The following is an 8,517-nucleotide window of genomic DNA, read 5'->3' on the forward strand; positions in this document are numbered from 1 at the left end:
ATAGGATACAGGATAGGGTGGGACAGAGGACAGGATAGGGTAGAGGATAGCATAGGAGAGATGATATTATGGGATAGAGGATAGTATAGGATAGAGGATAAGATATTATAGAGGATAGGATAGGGTAGAGTATGGGATAGGATAGAGGGTAGGATACAGGAAAGGGTAGGACAGAGGATAGGATAGGGTAGAGGATAGCATAGGATAGATGATATTATGGGGTAGAGGATAGTATAGGATAGAGGATAAGATAATATAGAGGATAGGATAGGGTAGAGGATAGTATAGGATAGAGGATATTATAGGATAGTGGATAGGATAGGATTGAGGATATGATAGGATAGAGTATGGGATAGGGCAGAGTATGGGATAGGATAGAGGATACGATAGGATAGAGGATAGGATAGAGAATAGGATAGGATATAGGGTAGGATGGGGTAGAGGATAGCATGGGATAGATGATATTATAAGATAGTGGATAGGATAGGATTGAGGATAGGACAGGATAGAGGATAGGATAGGATAGAGGGGAGGATAGGATAGACAATAGGATAGGATAGAGGATAGGATACGATAGAGGATAGGATAGGATAGAGGATAGGATAGGATAGAGGATAGGTTAGGATAGAGGATAGGATACGATAGAGGATAGGATAGGATAAAGGATAGAGGATAGGATAGAGGATACTATAGGATAGAGGATACGATATTATAGAGGATAGGATAGAGGATAGGACAGGATACAGAATAGGATAGGATAGAGGATAGGATAGGATAGAGAATAGGATAGAATTGAGGATAGGATAGGATAGAAGATAGGATAGGATAGAAGATAGGATAGGATATAGGATAGGATAGTATAGAGGATAGGGTAGGATAGAGGATAGGATAGGATAGAAGATAGGATAGGATAGAGGATAGGATAGTGGATAGGATAGGATAGAAGATAGGATAGGATTGACGATAGGATAGGATAGAGAATAGGATAGGATATAGGGTAGGATAGGGTAGAGGATAGCATGGGATAGATGATATTATAAGATAGTGGATAGGATAGGATTGAGGATAGGATAGGATAGAGGGTAGGATACAGGAAAGGGTAGGACAGAGGATAGGATAGGGTAGAGGATAGCATAGGATAGATGATATTATGCGGTAGAGGATAGTATAGGATAGAGGATAAGATATTATAGAGGATAGGATAGGGTAGAGGATAGTATAGGATAGAGGATATTATAAGATAGTGGATAGGATAGGATAGAGAATAGGATAGGATAGAATTGAGGATAGCATAGGATAGAGGATAGGATAGGATAGAGGCTAGGAGAGGATACCGGATAGGATAGAGGATTGGATAGGATATAGGACAGGGTACGATAGAGGATTGGATAGGATAGAGGATAGGATAGGTTCGAGGATAGGATAGGATTGAGGATGGGATAGAGGATAGGATAGGATAGAGGACATGATAGCATAGAGGATAGGATAGGATATAGGATAGAGGATAGGATAGGAGAGACTATAGGATAGGATAGAGGATAGGATACAGGATAGGATATAGGATAGAGGATAGGATAGGAGAGACTATAGGATAGGATAGAGGATAGGATACAGGATAGGGTGGGACAGAGGACAGGATAGGGTAGAGGATAGCATAGGAGAGATGATATTATGGGATAGAGGATAGTATAGGATAGAGGATATGATAGGATAGAGTATAGGATATAGGATTGGATAGGATAGAGGATAGGATACGATAGAGGATAGGATAGGATAGAGGATAGGATAGGATAGACGATAGGATACTACAGAGGATAGGATAGCATAAAGGATAGGATAGGATTGACGATAGGATAGGATAGAGGATAGGATAGGATTGAGGATAGGATAGAGGATTGGATAGGATAGAGGATAGAGGATAGAGGATAGGATAGGATAGAGGATTTGATAGGATAGAGGATAGGATAGGATTGAGGATAGGATAGTATAGAGGATAGGATAGGATAGAGGATAGGATAGGATAGAGGATAGGATAGAGGATTGGATAGGATAGAGGATAGAGGATAGAGGATAGAGGATAGAGTATTGGATAGGATAGAGGATAGAGGATAGAGGATAGGATAGGATAGAGGATAGTATAGAGGATAGGATAGGATAGAGGATAGGATAGGATAGAGGATAGGATAGGATAGAGGATGGGATAGGATAGAGGACAGGATAGGATAGAGGATAGGATAGGATAGTGGATAGGATAGGATAGAGGATAGGATAGGATAGAGGATAGGATAGGATAGACGATAGGATAGGATAGAGGATAGGATAGCATAGAGGATAGGATAGGATTGACGATAGGATAGGATAGGGGATAGGACGGGATAGAGGATTTGATAGGATAGAGGATAGGATAGGATTGAGGATAGGATAGTATAGAGGATAGGATAGGATAGAGGATAGGATAGGATAGAGGATAGGATAGAGGATAGGATAGGATAGAGGATAGGATAGGATGGAGGATAGGATAGGATAGATGATAAGATAGGATAGCGGAAAGGATAGGGTGGAGTATAGGATAGGATAGAGGATAGGTAAGGATAGAGAATAGGATAGGATAGGGAATTGGATAGGGTAGATGATATTATTGGATAAGGGATAGGATATGATAGAGGATACGATATTATAGAGGATAGGATAGAGGATTGGATAGGATAGAGGATAGTATACGATAGAGGATAGAATAGGATTGAAGATACGATATTATAGAGGATAGGATAGAGGATTGGATAGGATAGAGGATAGTATACGATAGAGGATAGAATAGGATTGAAGATACGATATGATAGAGGACAGGATAGGATACAGGATACGATATTATAGATGATAGAATAGGATCGAGTATTGGATAGGATTGAGAATAGGATAGGGGATTGGATAGGATAGAGGATAGGATAGGATAGAGGATAGGATAGGATAGAGGATTGGATAGGATAGAGGATACGATAGGATAGAGGATAGGATAGGATAGCGGATAGGATAGGATGGAGTATAGAATAGAATTGAGGATAGGATAGGATAGAATATAGGATAGGATAAAGAATATTATAGGATAGATGATATTATAGGATAGAGGATAGAATGGGATAGAGGATAGGAGACGATAGAGGATAGGATTGGATAGAGAATAGGATAGAGGATAGGATAGGGGATTGGATAGCATAGATGATATTATAGGATAGAGGATATGATAAGATAGCGGATATGATAGGATGGAGTATAGAATAGAATTGAGGATAGGATAGGATAGAATATAGGATAGGATAAAGAATAGGATAGGATAGATGATATTATAGGATAGAGGATAGAATATGGTTGAGGATACGATATTATAGAGGATAGGATAGGATAGAGGGTAGGATAGAGGGTAGGATAGGATAGAGGGCAGGATAGGTTAGAGGACAGGATAGGGGATTGGATAGGATAGGGGATAGGAGACGATAGAGGATAGGATAGGGGATTGAATAGGAAAGAGGACAGGAGACGATAGAAGGTAGGTTAGGATAGAGGATAGGATAGGATAGGATAGAGGATAGGAAAGGATAGAGGATATAAAAGGATAGGGGATAGGATAGGATAGAGGATATGATAGGATAGGTGATAGGATAGGATAGAGGATAGGGGATTGGATAGGATAGAGGATAGGATAGAGGATAGGATAGGATAGATGATATTGCAGGATAGAGGACAGCATAGGATACAGGATAGTATAGGATTAGCGGATTGGATAGGATAGAGGATAGGATAGGATAGAGGATAGGATAGGGGATTGAGTAGGATAGAGGACAGGAGACGATAGAAGGTAGGTTAGGAAAAGAGGATAGGATAGGATAGGATAGAGGATAGGAAAGGATAAAGGATATGAAAGGATAGGGGATAGGATAGGATAGATATGATAAGATAGGTGATAGGATAGGATAGAGGATAGGATAGAGGATAGGATAGGATAGATGATATTGCAGGATAGAGGACAGCATAGGATAGAGGATAGGATAGGATAGCGGATTGGATAGGATAGAGGATATGATAGAGGATAGGATAGAGGATTGGATAGGATAGAGGATAGGATAGAGAATATGATAGGATGGAGGATAGGATAGGGGATTGAATCGGATACAGGATAGGAGACGGATGAGGATAGGATAGGATAGATGATATTGCAGGATTGAGGACAGGATAGGATAAAGGATAGGATAGGATATAGAATAGGATAGGAAAGACGATAGGATAGGATAGAGAATGGGATAGGATAGAGGATAGGATAGGATAGAGGATAGCACAGACAATAGGATAGGATAGAGGATAGAAGAAGATTGGATAGGATACAGGCTAGGAGACGATATAGAATAGGATAGGATAGATGGTATTATAGGAAAGAGGATACGATATAATAGACGATAGGATAGGATAGAGGATAGAGGATTGAGGATAGGATTGGAGAGAGGATAGGATATGATAGAGGATACGATATTATAGAGAATAGGATAGGATGGAGGATCGGATAGGATAGGATAGAGGATAAGATAGGGGATTGGATGGGATAGAGGATAGGAGACGATAGAGGATAGGATAAGATAGAGGATAGGATAGGGGATTGGGTAGGATAGAGGACAGGAGACGATAGAGGATAGGATAGGATAGAGGATAGGATAGCATAGAGGATAGGATAGAGGATTGGATAGGATAGAGGATACGATACGATAGATGATAGGATAGAGAATAGGATAGGATAGAGGATAGGATAGGGGATTGGATCGGATACAAGATAGGATGCGATAGAGGATAGGATAGGATAGAGGATATGACAGGATAGAGGATAGGATAGAGGATAGCATAGGATAGGATAGAGGATAGGATAGGATAGAGGATAGGATAGGATAGAGGATAGGATAGGATAGAGGATAGGATAGGATACAGGATAGGATAGGATAGAGGATAGGATAGGATAGAGGATAGGATAGGATAGAGGATAGGATAGGATAGAGGATATGATAGGATAGAGGATAGGATAGGATAGAGGATAGGATAGGATAGGATAGAGGATAGGATAGTATAAGATAGAGGATAGGATAGGATAGAAGATCGGATAGGATAAGGTAGAGTATAGGATAGGGGATTGGGTAGGATAGAGGACAGGAGACGATAGAAGATAGGATAGGATAGAGGATAGAATATAATAGACTATAGGATAGGATAGAGGATAGGAGAGGATAGAGGATAGGATAGGATAGAGGATAGGATAGGATAGAGGATAGGATAGGAAAGAGGATAGGATAGGATAGAGAATGGGATAGGATAGAGGATAGGATAGGATAGAGGATAGCACAGAGAATAGGATAGGATAGAGGATAGGATAGGGGATTGGATAGGATACAGGATAGGATAGGATTGAGGATAGGATAGGAAAGAGGATAAGAGAGGAAAGAGATTCGGATAGGGTAGATGATGTTACAGGAAAGAGTACAGGATATGATAGAGGATACGATATTATAGAGAATAGGATAGGATGGAGGATCGGATAGGATAGGTTAGAGGATAGGATAGGGGATTGGGTAGGATATGGGACAGGAGACGATAGAGGATAGGATAGGATAGAGGATAGGATAGGATAGAGGATAGGATAGAGGATTGGATAGGATAGATGATAGGATATGATAGAGGATACGATATTATAGAGGATAGGATAGGATAGAGGATCGGATAGGATAGAGGATACGATACGATAGAGGATAGGATAGAGAATAGGATAGGATAGAGGATAGGATAGGGGATTGGATCGGATACAAGATAGGATACGATAGAGGATAGGATAGGATAGAGGATAGGATAGGATAGAGGATAGGATAGGATAGAGGATAGGATAGGATAGAGGATAGGATAGCATAGAGGATAGGATAGAGGATTGGATAGGATAGAGGATACGGTACGATAGAGGATAGGATAGAGAATAGGATAGGATAGAGGATAGGATACGATAGAGGATAGGATAGGATAGAGGATTGGATAGGATAGAGGATACTATAGGATAGAGGATAGGATAGAGGATTGGAGACGATAGAACATAGGAGACGATAGAGGATAGGATAAAGGATAGGATAGAGGATATTATAGGATAGAGAATAGGATAGGATAGCGGATAGGATAGGATGGTGTATATTATAGAATTGAGGATAGCATAGGATTGAAGATAGGATGGGATAGAGGATAGGATAGAGGACAGGATAGGATAGAGGATAGGGTAGGATAGAGGATAGGATATAGGATTGAGGATAGGAGAGGATAGAGCAGATGATAGAGGATAGGAAAGAATTGAGGATAGGATAGGATAGAATATAGGATAGGATAGAAAATATAATAGGACAGATGATATTATAGGATAGAGGATAGGATAGGATGGAGGATAGGATAGGATAGATGATAAGATAGGATAGCGGAAAGGATAGGATGGAGTATAGGATAGGATAGAGGATAGGATAGGATAGAGAATAGGATGCAGAGCAAAATGAACTACCAAGGAGTAAGGTGCTAAGAGTCAAAAGTTTCAGTAAATTCAGACTGAATGCGCGAAGTTTTTGAGATTAAAACTAGCATAGGGAGAGAAAAAGAAAGTTTTAACGTGCGATTATGGAGTACGAGGAACTTTAAAGTGATAAAAACGCGATCAATCCGTAGGATAAACGAGATTCGGTAGAGTTCGTTAAAATCTAACTGAAATAAGGGAAAATTAGGAGTATAATAGACTTACTAGACACTTTTTGATAAAACAAATGTAAAAAGAACCGAAATAAAGGAACAGTTGCATATAAAAGTGAAAAAAAAAAGAAGTGAAAAAGATCAATTAACACTTTGAATTGGACTAAATTAAAGTTGAACGGGCTGTGTAGTTTTGCTTAATTAATTAATTAATTGTTCGATTAAATAATTGAGTGACCGATTTTTGGACTTTTTACAAAAATTTTGAATCCGCGAAAAGTGTGTGAGAACTCTGAGAAAACAAAGGATACGTCGCGAGGGGTCGGTACGAACACCAGGCCAAACACCAACGAGAAGGTAGGAAAGTGTTCACCCTATATAAAAAGGGTTAGGCATGTGATTCGCGTAACGGATTCCTGAATTTTCTCCGATCTGAATGAAAATTTATATCCGGGCTTTATAAGGAAGGACCAGCAGAATAGGGGAAATTGGGAGATACTTCTCCCGGGTGGGAACAATTTTTCGATTCACCCCTCCCTTTTCGAGATACGGTCGACAAAAAGCCTGGGTATAGAGATAGGAAAAAAAAGATTTGGTATGTGTTGTGGTTTGGGTGTTCAGTAAATGATTCACCCAATATAACAATAACCGTTTATTAAATAAACAACAAAAACTCAACGACGTAACAAGGAACAACAAATGAAATAACAATGAAACAACTGACGGCGAATGAACTGACTGACTGACTTGACAAACTGACTTTACAAACTGACTTGAACTAACTGACCTTACAGACTGACTTGAACTAACTGACCTTACAGACTGCTTGAACTAACTGACCTTACAGACTGACTTCTTCATCCGTCAGAATCCGTGCTTATATCTAGTCCCCCGCGCCTCCAGAAATTTCCTTCGAACAAGGAAACTTCTGGAGTGGGGATGTCGCTTCCTGTACGTGCCCCTTGGAGAAAGTTCGTGTCCTGGCGAAAGTCAAGGGTTGGCGGCCAAATGTGCACGCCAAGGAAAAACCCCGAACCTGGTCGCCAAATGTGCACCCCAGGTAGGAACAGACTTCCGGCGACTAAGTGTGCGCTCGGGAAAAGCTTGGGCCTGGCGACCAAGTGCGTCCAAGGTCCCAACCTGCAAACGACGCTCCTACCTGGGTCCGATGAACCCTTCTCCAAGGGGTCCGCCACAAAAGAGATAAGTGAAAGTTGGTGAGGGCCTCGAGACCTTTAAAACGAGCCCAAGAACGGCCAAATCGGATAAAGTAGATTTTTAGACTATACCGGGTGGCGAAAAGTTTTCGAACATTTTTGGAAAAAGCAAGCACGTGTAGCCCTTCTAAACTAAATTTCGGAAAAGTAGGGTGGGGTGGGGTTGGACGAAACCCCGTGGTGCAAAAAAATCCGCGAATTCGCATTTTTTCGCCAAAAACCGGCTTTTACGAGGAGAAGGAGACTTTTCTCGCGAAAACACAGAATAGGCCGGCGACCAGAAACCCGGTAGACTATACAAAGAAGACATAAAAAAGAGAGGTTGATTAGGGAAAAATACGTACTTCCCTCTTGGCGGATACGCCAAAAGGGACGTGGGAGGTGTTCTCTGCGAGTTTTTTAGGGAGCCCTCGGTCTTAAAGTATTGTACCCGGTATATAGCACGGCGTAGAGTCGCAGAAAAGCGAGAGATAAAACTTAATAATAATAGCGAGAAATAATTTTTAGACGTGGAATTTTGTCACACCTTAGCATAGGCTAGATAATAAGATAACGT

The sequence above is a fragment of the Halictus rubicundus genome, unplaced genomic scaffold (assembly GCF_050948215.1).
Source record: "Halictus rubicundus isolate RS-2024b unplaced genomic scaffold, iyHalRubi1_principal scaffold0054, whole genome shotgun sequence".
NCBI lineage: Eukaryota > Metazoa > Arthropoda > Insecta > Hymenoptera > Halictidae > Halictus > Halictus rubicundus.